The sequence below is a fragment of the Scyliorhinus torazame genome, chromosome 12, assembly GCF_047496885.1.
Source record: "Scyliorhinus torazame isolate Kashiwa2021f chromosome 12, sScyTor2.1, whole genome shotgun sequence".
In the NCBI taxonomy this organism is placed as follows: Eukaryota; Metazoa; Chordata; class Chondrichthyes; order Carcharhiniformes; family Scyliorhinidae; genus Scyliorhinus; species Scyliorhinus torazame.
In genome coordinates this window covers 47111898-47133338 of record NC_092718.1, presented here as the reverse complement: position 1 = coordinate 47133338, position 21441 = coordinate 47111898, and positions in this window count along the sequence as shown.

Below are 21441 nucleotides of genomic sequence, written 5' to 3'. Positions count from 1 at the left end.
GTTATTTTTTTTTCCATGATTTTCACTCTATGGCCAGCAGGAAGCCTTGAATGTAAAAGTTTACAAGGGCCTACAAGATGTACTGCAGCAACAAACCATGGTTTCTTTGACAGCACCTTTCAAACCTGCAGCCTCTACCATCTGGAAGCACTGGGGTAGCAGATCTTTGGGAACACCACCAACCGCCATTTCTGCTCAGAGTCACACCATCCTGAGTTGGACTCCTATCTTGCGACTGGGTCACCATCCTGAAACTCTCTCTGGTTGCACCTACACCACGTAGACTGCAGTGATGTGAAAAGCTGGCTCACCGTCACCTTTTCATTTCGGGATGGACAATAAATGCTGAACTTGCCAGTGATGCCCTCATCCTTTGAACGAATAAAAAAAAGCCTGAGAAATTAGCTGGGTTTGTGAGACATAGCTTTTTTTATTCCAAAATCCGCATGCTTAATCCCAACATGTAGCACATTGGAAACAGGGGGCGGGATTCTCTCAGCCCACGCCGGGTCGGAGATCATGGGGCAGGGCGTGGAGAATCGCCACCATTGGTGCCAGTGCAGTCGGTGCGGCATCCGTCGGGGGCCGCTCTACGCGCTGCACCCCCCCCCCACCCCACCCCCACCGATTCTCCTCCCGGGATGGGCCGAGTGGCCGCAAACAAAATCCGAGTCCCGCCGGCGCAGTCCACGTGTGGTCTTACCTGGTGGGACCTCAACGTGCATCCTTTCGGGGTGGCCTGGTGGTGGTGGTGGTGGGGGGGCGGGGGGGGAGGAGGGAGGGTCCGACCCCAGGGGTGGCCTCCGCTATAGTCTGGCCCGCGATCGGGGCTTACCGATCGGCAGGCCGGCTTCTCGCGCTGGGGGCCTCTTTTGCTCCACGCCGGCCCCTGAAGCCCTACGCCATGTTGCGTCGGGGCCGGCGCGGAGAAGGATGCCACCACGCATGTGCGCAATTGCGCCGGTCGCAGCGCGCATGCGCAGACCCGCAGCGCCTATTTGACACCGGTATCGACAGCTGGAGCGGCTTGGGTCGCTCCAGTGCCATGCTGGCCTCCTGTAGGACTCAGAATCGCTGCTCCTGGGAGCCTGTTGACGCCGTCGTAAACCGCAACGGCGTTTACAACGGCGTCAACACTTAGCCTCAGGATCAGAGAATCCCGCCCCACGTGTACGTAACTTTTCCCCTACTTAATCTTGCATATTCACATTACTTACATATACCTTCACAGTGCCAGGGACCTGGGTTTGATTCGCGGCTTGGGTCACTGTTTGTGCGGAGTCTGCAGTCTGCACGTTCTCCCTGTATCTGTGTGGGTTTCTTGCGGGTGCTCCGGTCTCCTCCCACAAGTCCCGAAATACGTGCTTGTTAGGTGAATTTGACATTCCGAATTCTCCCTCAGTGTACCTGAACAGGCACCGGAGTGTGGCGACTAGGGGATTTTAACAGTAACTTCATTGCAGTGTTAATGTAAGCCTTCTTGTGACACAAATATAGTTGATTATTATTATTACAGATGCATCATGCAAAGGAAAATCGGTGGAAATTATTTCTGTTTATATGGGAATTTCTACATTTTTCTCCAGAGTTTTCTCTTTCAAATATCTCCTGCCTCCCTTCTACTGACGGTACTGACACTTTTGCTGGAATATTATCCCAGCTTTGTCGAGTGGCAGTTGTTCATGTGAAACAGTCAACCCAACAATTTCACCCTTCCATAGAAAGTTGCAGTTCATCCACCAGAATCTGACTACCTCTTGAGTAAACCCATATGTTTGGCCTCCACTACTTTATTCACATATTGGTCACCCTGTGGAAGAAGTGCTTCAACCTGCAGTTCCCTTCTTCTGCAGCATTTGATGTTACCCTGAATATACCTTTGGTGAGCAGTTCTAAAAAGCTCAAAATGTTGCCAAAATTCTAACAAAGAGAAAAATTGCAAAAATTATGTCAAATTCAGATTTTGATTATTGCACTAATCATTGTTGTTAATCAACCATAAAAAAAACTTTAATTGGTCCAAAAGCATGGCATTTGTCGGAATATTTATTCTGCCATGATAATTGCATATTATGATTTACTTTTATATATGATTGATAGAAACATCGAAAATAGGAGCTGGGGTAGGCCATTCAGCCCTTCAATCCTGCTCTGCCATTCGTTATGATCATCCAACTCAATAGCCTGATCCCGCCTCCCCCCCCATAGTCTTTGATCCCCCTTGCCCCAAGAGCGATATCTAAAATTTTTGGCCTCAACTTTTTTCGTGGTAATGAATTCCACAGCTTACCACTCTCTGGGTGAAGAAATTTCTCCTCATCTCTGTCCTAAATGGTCTATCCTGTATCCTCAGACTGTGACCCCTGGTTCTGGAATCCCCTGCCATCGGGAACAACCTCTCTGCATCTACCCTATCTAGTCCTGTTAGAATTTTATAGGTTTCTATGAGATTCCCCCCTCATTCTTCTGAACTCCAGCCAATATAATCGCAACCGACTCAATCTGTCCTCGTATGTCAGTCCCACCATCCCAGGAATCATTCGGTACACCTCCACTGCGCTCCCTCGAGAGGAAGAACTTCCTTCCTCAGATAAGGAGACAAAATGCACACAATATCCCAAGTGAGATTTCACCAAGGCCCTATATAATTACAGCATGACATCCCTGCTCCTGTACTCGAATCCTCTCACTATGAAGGCTAACATAATGTTTGTCTCCTTTACTGCCTGCTGTACCTGCATGCTTACCTTTAGTGACTGCTGTATGAGGGTACCCAGGTTTTGTTGCACATTCCCTTCTCTCAATATATAGCCATTCAGATAATAAACTGCCTTCCTGTTTTTACCACCAAAGTGGATGACCTCACATTTATCCACATTATACTGCATTTGCCATGCATTTGCCCACTCGCTCAGCTTGCCCAAATCATATTGAAACATCTCTGCACTCTGCATCCTCCTCACGACTCACCCTCCCACCCAGCTTTGTGTCATCTGCAAATTTAGAGATATTACATTTAGTTCCCTCATCTAAATCATTAATATATATTGTGAAATGCTGGGGTCCCAGCACCGATCCCTGCAGTACCCCATTAGTCACTGCCTGCCATTGAGGAAAAAAACCTGTTCATTCCTACTCTTTTTTTTGTGTCTGCCAAACAATTTTCTATCCATAATAATGAGATATTGCTTAGAATTGATTGCAAGTGAAGTCCTTGCTTTGGCAGGCACAGTAAGCATGTCATAGCCGCCTAAATCTGACTCAATAAATGTACATAAATGTACCAAAATTGACAAAGTGCTGCTTTTTCAGTCGAACAACTGTCTCGCGAATATCATCAGAAAGTTGAGACACTTTTAGGGAAAGCAGAATCTGGCAAAAAGCAGATTAAAAAACATTGATTAAAAATATGAAGGGAAGAAAAGGGGTGGCATGGTGACGGAGTGGTTAGCACTGCTGCAGGTTTGATCCCGGCCCCGGGTCACTGGCTGTGTGGAGTTTGCACATTCTTCCCGTGCCTGCATGGGTCTCAACCCCACAATCCAAAGGTGTGCGGGGTAGGTGGATTGGCCACGCTAAATTGCCGCTTAATTGGAAAAAATTTAAAAAACAAAGGGAAGATAACATTAAAAGGAAATCAGCAATTGAAAGAAGATCGAGTAAGGTATAAGTAAGGTAGTTAAAGAGGGAATAGTACAGGCATTCTTAAAGTGTATACCTTTCAATCTTTAAGGAGTAAGGTTTATACCAACTTTAAAACAGAAAGCTGTTACTCTTACCACACCCCTCCATTGATATCGCATAAATAAGAATTATGCTGCAGAGGCAGGCTTACAGTAAGTGTGTGGTGTGATATAAGTTTTATGACAAGGCAACCAGCTAAAAGACAGCCATGATTGAACTTGAACTGTATACAATCATGCACTTCAGTGGCTTTACAAAGTTTTGCAAAGTTAGTTGAGGATAATTTGATTGAAGTCATCAAAATGACATGAGTTCCTCTCTTTAGCGATGTATGAAAGCTGTGCAGTCGCTGCCTCTAGCCTTGACTCTGTCCACTTAACTTCCACTCACTACATCCTACAGATAACGTGCGCAAGTTTCCTTTCCTGATTTTTGTAACCTTGCCATTGACTGGAAAACTGTAAATTCTCCTCGAGAAAGCGACAGAGAGAGAGAGACAGCGGGAGAAGAACCTCACTGTGCCACTGCTTTCAATCTAACAAGAGTGACCCATGTCCGACGTAATTTATGGTACGGCTTATTGATGCACCGACACACTGCTCCATCATTCTAACTGATAATATCTACAATTCCTTGAGCTATGATTAAACTGAAGAAACTATGTGATGGTTTCTAGTTAGTCTATGTAAATATCAGAAAATCCAGACGTTTTGATGTATTTGTGCGATGTTGTTTAACATGTGAGAGTTGTCCTGAGGTAGGATCCATACTCTTGTCAGCGTCGCAGTATTATTCCATTTCTACTTTGAAAATAAAGTTCACCGAAAGGCTTAACGCACTGTGTCATTGCAAAATAAATCCATCAACACAGACAATTATGCAACATTTCCATCAAACAATTTAAAATGTTTCCATCGCTGAGCAAAAACTGAATAGTGAGGAACATGAAGACAAAAAGTGTCAGTTTAAGAGAGACTGAGTTCTTCTGTCCTTCTATCTCTGACTTCCAAATTGCTTTGAGTTATTTTGTTGTAACAGATTTCCAGAAAGGACTTTTATTTCACTGTTAAAACAAGAACAAGTCGCCTATTAACAGCCATCGCCTTGTTTCTGACTGGCACTTGAAGCCAAGCCCGACAGTTGTGAATGGAGCCTCTTTTCCCATTTGACCACATGATTAAAAGAGGTTAAAATACTTTGAAGATAAGTCCATCAGCTTGGGTTAATTCCTTCTGCAATTCATCAGACAAAATATCAGGCTTTTAGTTTCAAAATGAGGGCTTTGGAAACTAAATTCCTCACTGGAAGAGTAGTTATTCCCTCTGAATAATTAACTACTAGAGACATGAGTGTTGGGAAAAAATAGACACAGGAGGGCGATTTTCATGGCTGCCATCAAGAATGGCGGCGAGATCGTGTTGTTATGGGCTAGCGTTTAGAGAACCCCAAAGTGTATCATGGAGTTCACCTGACCCACAACTTTTAATAGATTGTGGTATGGGGAGCACACGGCCCACTCTACAGGTGTGGTACAGCAGAAATGGAAAAGTATTTTTCAAGCAAAACAATGTTTATTCTATGAACACAAGTTGACCTTTTTAAAACATACAGTGAACATCTTAGCAACCATTAATTCAAATACAACCCCCAAAGACTACAACACTAAGTAATCCTTTAAGCTTTCCTTTTAACATCCATAAGACTTAATAGCACCTTTTTACAGAAAGATATCAGGCTTAAATTCACCACTGAGAACAGTTACCACGTTGGAATCAACAAATGGACACTCATAAGCTTGCATAGATTCACACACATCCTGCTGTGATTGCAGCTGCTCCAAAACTAAAATGAAACCAAACCCACCCTGCAGCAAAAAAGCCTAAAGCGAAAGTAAAAAGCTGACAGACAGCCCAGCTCCACCCACTCTCTGACATCACTGCAGTAATAAACACCCATTTCTTAAAGGTACTCTCACTACAGATATTTATATACATATCCATTTATAAACACCCATTTCTTAAAGGTCCTCTCACATGGCAGTGTTTCCTGATTTTCCACGCTGGTAAAGTAACAGAATTTGCACCACAGAAAGATGGAAACACCCCCCCCCTTTCCTACTCACTGAATATTCATCGGTTGCTTGAGTTACGTCATGATGGCACCATTTACAATAGTTGTATCAGAGCGAGAAACTGGAGATCTCATCTTTCGAAGGAAATATTGGAGGTGTGGGCTCAGTTTGCCATCACCCTCCAGGGTAGCCAATCACAAAGGGGGCTTCAGAGAAAACACAGGGGATCAACTCTGGGGGAAGCGTTTCAGGGATTGGGGTCAGTCGCAAGCCTGCCTTTAGGTATAAAGGGGTCTGGCGGCTGGTTTTCCCACTTTTTGTTGGGCTTGTGGTGATATAACATTAAGGGATTGCACTTCTGGAGTGACAGCTGGAGCGTGAGGGGAGCGGGTAAATTCACAGGGTCAGGGGGGACTGAGAGGTCCCTGGGATGGTGTCTCATGAGATTCTGGGCTGCATGGGCGGAGTGGGGGGATTCTGACAGGGGATGGTTCCCAGCTTGGTGGACGCCTACGCGATCTCGGGTGCACAATTTCACGCCTCTGTTCCACATCATCCAAAGGTTTGGTGAGGGGTCTTGCCGTAAAACGTGGTGCTGCCTTCCTGGCAGCCATGCCCCCGACTGGACTTGGAATGAGTGCCGGGGAGGCTTTTAAAAGTAGTGCCCCTCTGTTTGTAGAGATACTTTTTTTTTTCACGGCGAGTGAATCAGAGGCAGGTCACCACAAGTGCGGTGTGCAATGAGTGGAAAGTCATTTTGTTAATGTGGCTGAATATACAGCGACTTTTCTCACTGACGTTGCTGTTGGGATTTGCTCTTGTTTTCTCATCAGGACCAACACTTTGAAACAATATCGAACAATTCCATCCGGAGTTTCAGTTGGTGCCCAATTTCCCCACGTTTGCTCCAATTATGGATGGGCAAACACCTAAATGTATGAAAACATAAGTTTTATAATTCCACTTTCTGGAAACTGATACTTCTCACTAGACTATTAGGTTCAACCTACAGAATATGGGGTGGGATTCTCTGGAATCGGTGCGATGGCCCAACGCCAGCGTTGAAAACGGCGCGCACCACTCTGGTGCTGGCCGACCAGAAGTAGCGGATTCCTCCGCAATTCCGGGGGCAAGAAGGACAGCGGAGGGGTTGGCGTCACACCAGCCGGCGCTGAAGGAACTGCGCGAGTCCACGCATATGCCAAAGGGCCGGCGTGATCCCGTGCATGCGCGGAACCACCGGTATATTCTGGTGCATGCGCAGGGGGGTGTCTTCTCCGCGCTGGCCATGGCGGAGCCCTACAGGGGATGGCGCGTAAGGAAGAAGTGCCCCCACAGCACAGGCCCGCCCGCAGATCGGTGTATCTCGACCGTGGGCCAGGCCACCGTGGGGGCCCCCCATGGAGCCGGATCCCCTCACGCCCCCCCCCCCGAGGACCGCCCACGCCGACTTACCTGCTAGGTCCCGCCGTGTGGGACCATGTCTAATCCACGCCAGCGGGACTGGTCAAAAATCGACGGCCTCTTGGCCCATCGGGGTCCGGAGAATTGCCATGGGGTCCGCTGTCAACGGCTCCCAACCAGCCTGGTGTGTGCCCCGCCTCCGCCCGAAAACCGGCGCTGGAGAATACGGCAGCCGGCGTTGGGGCGGCGGGGTGGTATTCGCGCCGCCCCCCGGGGATTCTCCGACCCGGCGGGGGGTCGGAGAATCCCGCTCATGATCTTTATATTGATCATTATTTTAATCTAATGAGCGATTTCAACACTCTCATTGTCATTGTGTAATAAATGTCATGCTGGAAGCCTATCTAAAATTAATACAAAATTGCCTGAAATAACACAGAAGTAGTTTCATTCAGAAAAAGCAAGGTCAATCCTATGTTGCCCCATCATCTCATTTCAAATGGGCAGAGAATAAAGAACACAGGAAGACAAGAATTGAGGGCAGGAGCTGACCATTCAGCCCCTTGAGCCTCCAAACATTCAGTTGAATCATGGCTGATCTGGTTGTGGCCTCAACTCCACTTTTTTGTCTGCCCTCCATAACCTTTGACTCCATTGTCGATCTATGGACCGGAAGGTGGGATTAGAAAGGGCACCTGGATATCCTTGGGCTGGCATGGGCAAGATGGGCCGAATGGCTTCTTTCTGTGCTGTAACCTTACTATGGTTCTATGGTTCTAAAAGGCTAAAAACCAAAGGCTAAAACTTGCTTAACTCTTCTCATTTTATTCTTGAACTGACTGAAAAGCTGAGTAAACTGGATTCATTTGTGATACTGTTAAAGTCAAAAGCTATGCCACTGGCCTGACTAAACACTTGCGATATCTTCAAGAGTCTGCATTGGTAATCCTGAAACACAATGGCAGATTGCCAAAATAATGGACATTTCAACTGACCTCTGATTCAGTAAAGTCGCCATAGTTCCAGGTGACCATAGGCTGATGGGTGATGATTTAACCTGAGGATTCTTCATGAACAACCTCAGCCGGTACAAGAATTGAACCCCCCACCCCTGTAGATCTGGCTCTGCATCACAAACCGTGGGCAGGATTCTCCAATAATGAGGTTATGTCCCCAGGCCCGCGAAAAAATGCATGCGAATCACTCTGGACTTACTTGGAGAAAGTCCAGGGTGATTCTCCGATGTGCAGGGGACTAGCAGGACCCTCGTTGCTCCGGCTGCTGCTACGGGGCCCTGCACTTCCGGTCGGGGGTCCACGCATGCGCACGGCGGCGGCCTGCGTCAGCCGCCCTGCGAGACATGGCCGACCCATACCGCAGACCGGCACCAAGAAGATAGCCCTCCCCAGATCGGGCGCGCCCACGGATCAGTGAGCCCGATCGATAGCCTGGCCTTCCTGGAGGCCACCCTCCCGTGAATTATCTCCCCACCCCCCACCAGGGCGGCTGCGGACTGAGTCCGCAGCCACCACGCCGAGTTGCCGCCGGGTGGAACCATGAGAGAACCACGCCGACGGGAACGCGGCCTCTTTCAATGTCCCCCGACCGGCGCCGCGTCAATCACGCACGCCCGATTGGTGCCGAATTCCGGTCGCAGGAGTGGCGTCGGACCCGATCTCGGGTTTGATGCCCATCCTCCGGCCCCGCGCCGATCGCGATTTCAGCTTGCAGAATCCCACCCAGTCTGTCTAGCCAATTAAACTAAACCAACCCCCACAATTCCCTATATAGTAAGGAAAGAACCTGTAAATCGCACTTCAATTGCATCTCTATAATAGTAACCTCATCAACAGTAGCAGCAGCAATTTAGCAAGTGGCATAAACAGTTATTTTGATTTTTAATGAAGTGTTTGCTGTAAGGTGAGCACCTATATTGCTGCTGACATTATTGTTATTTAACGTTTATCCTCCTGGTTGTAGAGAAGTGGCAGTGAAAATCTTGAGTTTCTAACACACATCTACAATGACACAATAAGAATACAAATACTATGGCTTGGAACTTCATCGATTGCTCTGGTGTTTTCATGCAACTCGGTCAAAATTGGCACTAACGGTGTAAAGTCTTCACCCCAAAAAATCAATTGCTATTGCGGGATTTCTGCTTGTTGCACTCACATGGAGGTCTTTAAAGAGGCTTTGAAATTAAACTGGTTCTTTTGGGTGCAAGGGCATTAAAAAAATTATTTAACAGTTTAAAATGTGAATTTAATTTAAATTTACAACAAAAATGACTAAGAAACCAATATAACTCTAAAATAGTTTCTTTGCAAGTGAAACTCAGAGGTGCCAGATTGACAGTGTGATCAAAAGTGCTCATTTTTTTGTGATGACCCTATTTTCAGCTATTTTAGTCAAACTTCACCAAGACACCACTTTCAAATTTGCAAAGGAAAACCTTTTTTAAAATAAATTTAAAGTGTCCAATTTTTTTCCCCCCCAATTAAGGGCCAATTTAGCATGGCCAATCCACCTACCGTGCACATCTTTGTGTTGTGGGGGGTGAGTCCCACCCTGACACAGGGAGAATGTCCAAACTCCACAAGGACAGTGACCCGGGGCCGGGTCGAACCCGGGTCCTTGGAGCTGTGAGGCAGCAGTGCTAACCATTGTGCCACCGTGCTGCCCGAGGAGAACAATTTAAAGCTTCTTTGAAAAGAAAATGCTTTTTAAACTGCTGATTCGTAGCAGATTTCACATTTGGTGTTGTGCAAACGTGTAAGGTTGAAATTTGGGGGAAGTAAACGCTTTTCAAGACCGGTGTAATCCGGAGGGCAATTTGTGCTGGAATTGGCAATTGCCCCAAAGCAGAATTCCTCTTCCACTCCACCTATGTATGCAACTGAATAGTAAAGGTCCAAAATCAAAGAAAGTTCTAAAACAATTAGATTTGAAGAAACAATGAAGTCTGTGGCATTTAGTGCCAATGTCGGACAATAGCATTGACGCTCAATAACCTTAAGAATTGATGTATTTAGCCTATCACTCTCCGATCACTTTGATGATGTGTAGTTTGATTATTACACACAGCTCTCTGGATGGGCAGTGATTAACTCAGTACAAAACAACCCAAACACTCCTTTTTCTATCTTTGCATTCAATCTTCCTTATTTTCGTGGAGTTTTTGACTCTTGTTCATCTTACGTATCTTCACTGATATCCAAGAACTGGAGATCAGGAAGGAATCTGTGCTTTTGACTGTAGCTTCCACATTAAATAGTTTACATTATCATTTCATAAGAAATAGCAGAAGGTGACACCTGCCCACCACCAGCCTCTGTCTTCAATGGGACGCATTCATCAAAAAAAACACTGTCCCCTGAGCTTGCGACCATATGCTGTTTCAAAATGTCACCAGTTAAAAAGGTTCTCATTTGCCATTTTCAAAACTCCATTTGATATTCATGTGTTCCAAGTATTTCAGTGCAGATTTCTGTAACTCAGTAAGATCCAGCACCACACAGGAAATCAGGCAGCTGTTGCTTATTGTGCTTTCAAAAAGAATTCTGAGATAAAATGATTAAAAAGAAACAGCAACATTATTGGCTGCTGCCGGCATTTGCCTGAGCCAATATGTTTATTACCAGCACCATTAGCCAAGACATATGGACCTGCAGTTGTCACAAGTTACAGAACAGGAGCACTTGTCGAAGAAGTTCCATCACAATCCTTAAGCTACATTTTAATAATAGTTGACAATCTACAAGAGCATGTGCAATTCGTACTCAAGGAATAAAATCAAATAGTTCCCCCAAATCAGGCATGGGGTTCACAGTGCGCGATTACCCCCCACGCTCATTCAAAGTGATGTAGGCTGCATGCAAAAACTCCAACTCTTGAATTATTTTGCAGACTTGAATGTGTGGCTTAGTGGCTGCAAGACTCAGCAGGGGTTGCCTATGTTCGTACGAGGCTAGCATCTCTCTCATTACTCCACTGCTTAAAGCAGACTGCATCTTAAGACCATAAGACATAGGAGTGGAAGTAAGGCCATTCGGCCCATCGTGTCCACTCCACCATTCAATCGTGGCTGATTTCAACTCCATTTACCCGCTCTCTCTCCATAGCCCTTAATTCCTCGAGAAATCAAGAAGTTATCAACTTCTGTCTTAAAGACAATCAACGTCCCGGCCTCCACCGCCCTCTGTGGCAATGAATTCCACAGACCCACCACTCTCTGGCTGAAGAAATTTCTCCTCATCTCTGTTCTAAAGTGACTCCCTTTTATTCTAAGGCTGTGCCCCCGGGTCCTAGTCTCCCCTGCTAATGGAAACAACTTCCCTACATCCACCCTATCTAAGCCATTCATTATCTTGTAAGTTTCTATTAGATCTCCCCTCAACCTCCTAAACTCCAATGAATATAATCCCAGGATCCTCAGATTTTCATCGTATGTTAGGCCTACCATTCCTGGGATCATCCGTGTGAATCTCTGCTGGACCCGCTCCAGTGCCAGTATGTCCTTCCTGAGGTGTGGGGCCCAAAATTGCTCACAGTATTCTAAATGGGGCCTAACTAATGCTTTATAAAGCTTCATATATTCCAAGCCTCTTGAGATGAATGACAACATTGCATTTGCTTTCTTAATTACGGACTCAACCTGCAAGTTTACCTTTAGAGAATCCTGGACTAGGACTCCCAAGTCCCTTTGCACTTCAGCATTATGAATTTTGTCACCGTTTAGAAAATAGTCCACGCCTCTATTCTTTTTTCCAAAGTGCAAGACCTCGCACTTGCCCACGTTGAATTTCATCAGCCATTTCTTGGACCACTCTCCTAAACTGTCTAAATCTTTCTGAAGCCACTCCACCTCCTCCATACTACCTGCCCCTCCACCTATCTTCGTATCATCGGCAAACTTAGACAGAATGCCCTCAGTCCCGTCATCTAGATCGTTAATATATAAAGAGAACAGCTGTGGACCCAACACTGAACCCTGCGGGACACCACTCGTCACCGGTTGCCATTCCGAAAAAGAACCTTTTATCCCAACTCACTGCCTTCTGCCTGACAGCCAATCGTCAATCCATGTTAGTGCCTTGCCTCGAATACCATGGGCCCTTATTTTACTCAGCAGTCTCCCGTGAGGCACCTTATCAAAGGCCTTTTGGAAGTCAAGATAGATAACATCCATTGGCTCTCCTTGGTCTAACCTATTTGTTATCTCTTCAAAGAACTCTAACAGGTTTGTCAGGCACGACCTCCCCTTACTAAATCCATGCTGACTTGTCCTAATCCGACCCTGCTCTTCCAAGAATTTAGAAATCTCATCCTTAACAATGGATTCTAGAATCTTGCCAACAACCGAGGTTAGGCTAATTGGCCTATAATTTTCCATCTTTTTCCTTGTTCCCTTCTTGAACAGGGGAGTTACAACAGCGATTTTCCAATCCTCTGGTACTTTTCCTGACTCCAGTGACTGTTGAAACATCATCACCAACGCCTCCACTATTTCTTCAGCTATCTCCTTTAGAACTCTAGGATGTAGCCCACCTGGGCCCGGAGATTTGTCAATTTTTAGACCTCTTAGTTTCTCTAGCACTTTCTCCTTTGTGATGGCTACCATATTCAACTCTGTCCCCTGACTCTCCGGAATTGTTGGGATATTACTCATGTCTTCTACTGTGAAGACTGACGCAAAGTACTTATTCAGTTCCTCGGCTATTTCCTTGTCTCCCATCACAAAATTACCAGCGTCATTTTGGAGCGGCCCAATGTCAACTTTTGTCTCCCGTTTGTTTTTAATGTATTTAAAGAAACTTTTACTATCATTCCTAATGTTACTGGCTAGCCTACCTTCAAATTTGATCCTCTCTTTCCTTATCTCTCTCTTTGTTATCCTCTGTTTGTTTTTGTAGCCTTCCCAATCTTCTGACTTCCCACTACTCTTTGCCACATTATAGGCTTTCTCTTTTGCTTTGATGCATTCCCTAACTTCCTTTGTCAGCCATGGCTGCCTAATCCCCCCTCTGATAACCTTTCTTTTCTTTGGGATGAACCTCTGTACTGTGTCCTCAATTACTCCCAGAAACTCCTGTCATTGCTGTTCTACTGTCTTTCCCACTAGGGTCTGCTCCCAGTCGATTTTTGTCAGTTCCTCCCTCATGCCCCTGTAGTTACCTTTATTTAACTGTAACACCTTTACATCTGATTCTACCTTCTCTCTTTCAAATTGGAGATTGAATTCGACCATATTATGATCACTGCCTCCTAAGTGCTCCCTTACTTTAAGATCTTTAATCAAGTCTGGCTCATTACATAACACTAAGTCCAGAATGGCCTGTTCCCTCGTGGCCTCCATCACAAGCTGTTCCAAAAAGCCCTCCTGTAAACATTCAATGAATTCCCTTTCCTTGGGTCCACTGGCAGTATTATTTACCCAGTCCACCTGCATATTAAAGTCCCCCATGATCACTGTGACCTTGCCTTTCTGACATGCACTTTCTATTTCGTGGTGCATCTTGTGCCCCTGGTCCTGACCACTGTTAGGAGGCCTGTACATAACTCCCATTATGGTTTTTTTGCCTTTGTGGTTCCTCAACTCTACCCACACAGACTCCACATCATCCGACCCCATGTCGTTTAGTGCTATTGATTTAATTTCATTCCTAATTAACAAGGCAACCCCGCCCCCTCTGCCCACCTCTCTATCTTTTCGATAGGTTGTGAATCCCTGGATGTTTAAATGCCAGTCCTGAACCCCCTGCAACCATGTCTCTGTGATGCCTACCACATCATACCTGCCAGTCACAACCTGGGCCACAAGCTCATCTACCTTGTTCCGTACACTGCGCGCATTTAAATATAGCACCTTTAATTCTCTATTGACCGTCCCTTTTTGTTTTCTTAGTGTGGTGGACCTTGGTTTACTGAGCCTTTCCATACACTGTGTCATATTTTGTGGGATGGGGACTATTGTAACCTCTCCTGAGTTCTGTCTTTTCGTGCTTTTTTGTATTCCTAAGCAGCTACGCTTCCCACTGATTACTTCACCTCTTGGTTCCCTGACTTGCCCTTCCCCCCCAATCTTTAGTTTAAAGTCCTATTGACCACCCTATTTACTCTTTTCGCCAGAACACTGGTCCCAGCTCGGTTCAGGTGGAGACCATCCCAACGGTATAAGTCCCCCCTGTCCCAAAACTGATGCCAGTGTCCCATGAAAAGGAACCCCTCATTCCCACACCAATCTTTCAGCCACGTGTTAACTTCCCTTATTCTTGCCTCCCTATGCCAATTTGCACGTGGCTCGGGCAGTAATCCGGAGATTATGACCCTTGAGGACCTGTTTTTTAATTTGAATCCTAGCTCTTTATAATCTCTAAACAGGTCCTCTTTCCTAGACTTGCCTATGTTGTTGGTACCGACATGGACCACAACAACTGGATCCTCCCCCTCCCTCTCCAGTATCCTTTCAAGCCGGTCAGGGATGTCCCGCACCCTAGCACCGGGCAGGCAACATACCATGCGGGACTCTTTATCCTGCTCACAAAGGATACTATCTATCCCCCTGATAATAGAATCCCCTACAACTACAACTTGTCTATTTACTCCATCCACTTGAATGTCCTGCTGAACCATGGTGCCTTGGTCAGCTGACTCATCCTTCCTGCAACCCTGTTCACCATCCACACAGGGAGCAAGTGCCTCATACCTGTTGGACAGAGTCAAGGGCTGAGGCTCCTGAGTTCCTGACTGTTGGTTCCCTTTACCTGCCTGACTTGCAGTCACACCCTGCTGTCCCTTGCCACTAGCAGGATTTAAACTACTTACTCTGACAGGTGTGACTGCCTCCTGAAACACAGTGTCCAGGTAAGTCTCCCCCTCCCGGATGTGCCTCAGTTTTTGAAGCTCAGACCCCAGCTCATCAACTCTGAGTCGGAGCTCTTCGAGCAGCCAACACTTACTGCAGATGTGGTCGCTGCAGCTCGCAATGGGATCTGCCAGCTCCCACATCAAGCAGCTCAAGCACATCACCTGACCAGCCATCACTAATTAATTAATTAGTTTAATTTAAGTTTATGGTGGGGGCAGCTTCAGCCAATCAGACACTACCCTGCACTTTTAACTGAAAAACAGCACAATTAGATTAACCACTTACCTTTACTGGTTACCTTACTGCACCAAACTTGCAAATTCTCACTGTCTGTATCTCTCTCACTCCGGTTGTGTCTCCTTGACCTGCGCAATGCTAATAATATAATATAATAATGCTAATAATAATATGATATGGCACTTACCTCACACCAATGGGTCTTATTATTAGGTTAGAGGAGGAGGGCGGGTGGGAGACACTACACGTGTAGTGTCTCTTAAAGATGAGGTGCCTTCTGGCTGCAGGAGGAACGGAAACATTTTGGACAGGTGCTAAACGAAAGAGCAGCAATAATACAACAGGGCAGCGAGCATACCCACTACCCGCCACTCCACCATCCTGCCAAACTTTCAGATGTTGCATTGCCAGGTCCTTGGTGCAGGAGATGGACCAGATGAGAGAGATTCTCTAGGCATGTACTGAGAAAGCAGTGGTAACCATATGGCAGCCGATAGCATTGGTCTGGTGTCAAGGAAATGGATACAATGTTACAGGAAGTTTAATGACCTCACACGAGTGGTCAACGGCAGTGAGTCCTTGCATGTCAACTTCTTGCAACCGGACCACTAGCCTCACACACTGCTATTAGATTTGGTAAAGGTAGGAGAATTGCTCCCGAAGACATTAGATCTCCGCCTAAGAACCTTTCATCTCCCTACATCTGGGGGTAGGTTGCCTTTTTGGCTGCTTCTGCTCCATTTTCTTCTGATGCTGCAGCCCCAATGACTCAGAGCAAGTGGAGTATTTAGAGGTCTTTCAGTACAACATCTTCCTAATGTCCAGTACCATTCCCTGTGGACTTTACCAAGTCTACTAAGCTCCTGTTCCTTCCTCCTCAAAACCTAGCACAACATATATTAATGAGCAACGTGGAAGAAGGATGATAATTCTTTTAAATAGTGCTGATGAGGGGTCCTTCATGCTGCAGAATGCATGGTGAACTGTATGTGTTTAATATTGATTGTTATCGAGAGCAGTGACATCAAAAATGGCAGGTCAGACATGACATCAGCATTAGACACTGACTGATGTCAAGATCTGCCGACTCTACGTACTTCCAGCATAATCACGTAAAACCCATGCTATTATGCTCAACAACACGGTAGCATTGTGGATAGCACAATTGCTTCACAGCTCCAGGGTTCCAGGTTCGATTCCCGGCTTGGGTCACTGTTTGTGCGGAGTCTACACATTCTCCCCGTGCCTGCGTGGGTTTCCTCCGGGTGCTCCGGTTTCCGCCCACAGTCCAAAGATGTGCAGGTTAGGTGGATTGGCCATGCTAAGTTGCCCTTAGTGTCCAAAATTGCCCTTAGTGTTGGGTGGGGTTACTGGGTTATGGGGATAGGGTGGGGGTGTGGACCTTGGGTAGGGTGCTCTTTCCAAGAGCCGGTGCAGACTCGATGGGCCGAATGGCCTCCTTCTGCACTGTAAATTCTATGATAATTTTATGAATATGCCGTTTTCTACAGGCAGCATAGGAGGTGCCCGAGAGAAGCTGGGACTGCATTTGCCACTTTAATCAGCACCATGTCCCGGAAGCTACCAATGCTAAGAAAATGAATTTTGTAATCTATATGTTTAATTGCATAGAATGTCACTATCACAAAAAAAGCTGTAGTTGGTTTCTAAATATTGTGCTAATTACCCAACAATTTATCTCAACAGATGTCTCACTTGATTTCCATGTTGGGAACACAATATTCATCCGTTCAAGGGGGAAATCTCATTTACTACGATCCCCTTCATCAGTAAAGGGAATGGAGTTAATGACCTGAATCAGTCAAATCACTAGGTGCACTCAAAGATCCAAATTTACTATTATCTGATCTTCGATAGACTCTTGCAGATAATCATAGAATGTTGCAACATGAAAGAGGCTACATAGAAAATAGAAGCAGGAGGCCATTCGGCCCTTCGAGCCTGTTTGATGCGCAGGTTAGGTGGAACATCAAGTTCAATTCTCTGATTTCACCTTCGCCCCATATGCCTTGATTCTTTTAGCCCCAAGAGCTGTATCTCATTCCTTCTTGAAATTACACAACATTTTGGCCTCAACTACTTTCAGCCTTAAAAGGTTTACCCCTAATCCTCAAACTACCGCTCCTAGTTTTGGACTCTCCCACCATTGGGAACATTCTTTCTGTAACTACCATAGAAACATGCTTGGAAATTGAGGCTGATCATTCGGCCCATCGAGTCTGCATCAGCTCTTGGAAAGAGCACCCTACTTAAGCCTACACCTCCACCCCATACCCGCAACCCAGCAGCCTCACCCAACCTTTGGACACTAATGGACAATTTAGTGTGGCCAATCAACCTAACCTGCGCATCTTTGGACTGTGGGAGGAAACCAGAGCAGCCAGAGGAAACCCATATAGACACAGAGAGAAAGTGTGAACTCCACACAGTCACTCAAGGCCAAAATTGAACCCGGATCCCTGGAGCTGCGAGGCAGCAGTGCTAACCACTATGCCACCATGGCACCCCAAACAACTGTGAGTAAGAAGACCAACAGACCGGGAAGACTGGGAGACGTGGAATTCATATGAAGAAAGGTTCAAGGGGAGGCAGTGGCATAATGGTATTATCACTAGACTAGTAATCCAGAGACAGAGTACTCTGGGGTCCCAGGTTCAAATCCACCACTGCATATGGTGAAATTTGGATTCAAAAAAATCTGGAATTAAAATCTCGTGATTACCATGCAACCATTGTCAATTATCGTTAAAAACCCATCTGATTCACTAAAGTCCTTTAGGAGATTTTTCCGGCTATGGCGGCGATGCTGTGGTCAAGGTGACCGTTCCACAGGTTACCACCGGGGAACCGTGCCAGACCCGTCCCGTCACCCTGTCTCCCTCAACGTTTTAACACGGAGAGTGTGCGAGGTGTCCACCCCGGAAGCTTCTCAATGACACATGGAGCGGCGACTTCCTGCCTGGTCCGGTGAGGAGCACCCAACACCAATGTCACTGTCCAGTGAGGTACATTGTGCACCTAACACCAATGTCACTGTCCAGTGAGGTACATTGTGCACCTAACACCAATGTCACTGTCCAGTGAGGTACATTGTGCACCTAACACCAATGTCACTGTCCAGTGAGGTACATTGTGCACCTAACACCAATGTCACTGTCCAGTGAGGTACATTGTGCACCTAACACCAATGTCACAGTCCAGTGAGGTACATTGTGCACATAACACCAATGTCACTGTCCAGTGAGGTACATTGTGCACCTAACACCAATGTCACTGTCCAGTGAGGTACATTGTGCACCTAACACCAATGTCACTGTCCAGTGAGGTACATTGTGCACCTAACACCAATGTCACTGTCCAGTGAGGTACATTGTGCACCTAACACCAATGTCACTGTCCAGTGAAGTGCATTGTGAACTTGACACCAATGTCACTGTCCTTCGAGGTGCATTGTGCATCTAATACCACTGTCCAGTGAAATACATTGTGCATCCAACACCAATGTCACTGTCCTTCGAGGTGCATTGTGCAGCTAATACCAATGTCACTGTCCAGTGAATACATTGTGCACCTAACACCAATGTCACTGTCCTTCGAGGTGCATTGTGCACCTAATACCAATGTCACTGTCCAGTGAGATACATTGTGCAGCTAATACCAATGTCACTGTCCAGTGAATACATTGTGCACCTAACACCAATGCCACTGTCCAGTGAATACATTGTGCACCTAACACCAATGTCACTGTCCTTCGAGGTGCATTGTGCACCGAACACCAATGTCACTGTCCAGTGAGGTACAATGTGCACCTAATACTAGTATCTCGTTTCCACTGTGGCCCCACAATATTTATTTATTTAATTTTTGGTAATCTGTTTGAAGCAGTTTTTAATAAATTTATTCTTAAGTTTGACTGAAAAAAAAAAAGTCCTTTAGGGAAGGAAATCTGTCATCCTTACCTGGTCTGGCCTAGATATGACTCCAGACCCACAGCAATGTGGTTGACTCTTAACTACCTCTTAAGAGGGCAGCACGATGGCGCAGTGGTAACACTGCTGCCTCACGGCGCCGAGATCCCAGGTCCGATCCCGGCTCTGGGTCACTGTCCGTTTGGAATTTGCACATTCTCCCTGTATTTGCGTGGGTTTCGCCCCCACAACCCAAAGATGTGCAGTGTAGGTGAATTGGCCTTGCTAAATTGCACCTTAATTGGAAAAAATGAATGGGTACTCTAAATTTATAAAACAAAAACTACCTCTTAAGGGCAATTAGGGATGGGCAATAAATGCTGGCACAGCCTGCGATCCCCACGTCCCATGAACAAATAAAAAAACTTGCTTGTGTTGAAGTGAGTGGGGTCTGAGCTGCAGGGACCACGCACATGAAAAAGCTACACAGGCTGTGGGGAAAGGGGATTTCAAAGTCTTCTAACTACACGGGCCACTACTCAAATAGAAAAGTTCAAATACTCAGGCAAATACTCAGGAAATCATTTCTAGTTGCTTGTTCAATCATTTCTAGTTGCTTGTGCATTACTTTCCAACACAGGTGGAAGGAAGGCAGTGCAGACCCTATGAGCTGGGATCAATAAAAATGGAGGGGAAAATGGGCACCATGTACGTGTCTGATGAGGAATATGAAACATGGAATTCATATGAAGAACGATTCCAATTGTTTTCAATAGATAATCAGACTCCGGAGGATCCAAACGTTGCAACATTTCTCGGGCAGCACGGTGGTGCAGTGGGTTAGCACTGCTGCCTCACGGCGTCGAGGTCCCAGGTTCAATCCCAGCTCTGGGTCACTGTCTGTGTGGAGTTTGAACATTCTCACTGTGTTGACATGGATTTCGCCCCCACAACCTAAAAGATGTGCAGGGTAGGTGGATTGGCCACGCTAAATTGCCCCTTAATTGGAAAAAAGTAATTGGGTACTCTAAATTTATTTTAAAAAACATTTCTCAGCTCAGGCAGCCATAAAACATTTGCGCTGGGACAGAATCTTGTTCACTCAGCAAAACCAGGAACAAGTCCGTCAGTGAATTAATAAAAATTTTAGAGGAATTTTTCTCTCCTAAACCATTACTAATTGGCAAAAGTTGAAGAAGAGCTAGAAAGAATAGTATTGGATTGGATTTGTTTATTGTCACGCGTATTTTTCTGCAAGCAGCTCAAACAGATCATTTAGTACATGAAAAGAAAAGAAAATGCACAATTGAGCAATACAAAGTAAACAATGTAAATACGTAGATACCGGCATCGGGTGAATCACACAGGTGTGTAGTATTAATCAGGTCAGTCCATAAGAGGGTCGTTTAGGAGTCTGGTAACAGCGGGGAAGAAGCTGTTTTTGAATCCATTTGTGCGTGTTCTCAGACTTTTGCATCTCCTGCCCAATGGAAGAAGTTGGAAGAGTGAGTAAGCCGGGTGGGAGGGGTCTTTGATTATGCTGCCGCTTTCCCAAAGCAGCGGGAGGTGTAGATGGAGTCAATGGATGGTAAGTGGGTTTGTGTGATCGACTGGGTTGTGTTCACGACTCTCTGAAGTTTCTTGTGGTCTTGGGCCGAGCAGTTGCCATACCAGGCTGTGATGCAGCCAGATAGGATGTTTTCTGTGGTGCATCTGTAAAAATTGATAAGAGTCAGTTTCGGCATGCCGAATTTCCTCCGTTTCTGAGGAGGTATAGGCGCTGTTGTGCTTTCTTGGTGGTAGCGTCGACGTGGGAGGGCCAGGACAGATTTTTGGTGATATGCACACCTAGGAATTTGAAGCTGTCAACCATCTCCACCTCGGCCCCGTTGATGCAGACAGGTGTGTGTGCAGTACATTGCTTCCTGAAGTCAATTACCAGCTCTTTAGTTTTGCTGGCTTGAGGGATAAATAGTTGTCGTTACACCCTCCTCTATGTTCGCTATCTCCCTCCTGTATTCTGACTCGTCGTTATTTGAGATCCAACTATGTTCATGTCATCAGCAAACATGTAGATGGAGTTGGAACCAAATTTTGCCATGCTGCCGTGTGTGTTTAGGGAGTATAGTAGGGGGCTAAGTATGCAGCCTTGTGGGGCCCCAGTATTGAGGATGATCGTGGAGGAGGTGTTGTTGTTTATTCTTACTGATTCTTACTCAACTGTGTGTCAGAAAGTTGAGGATCCA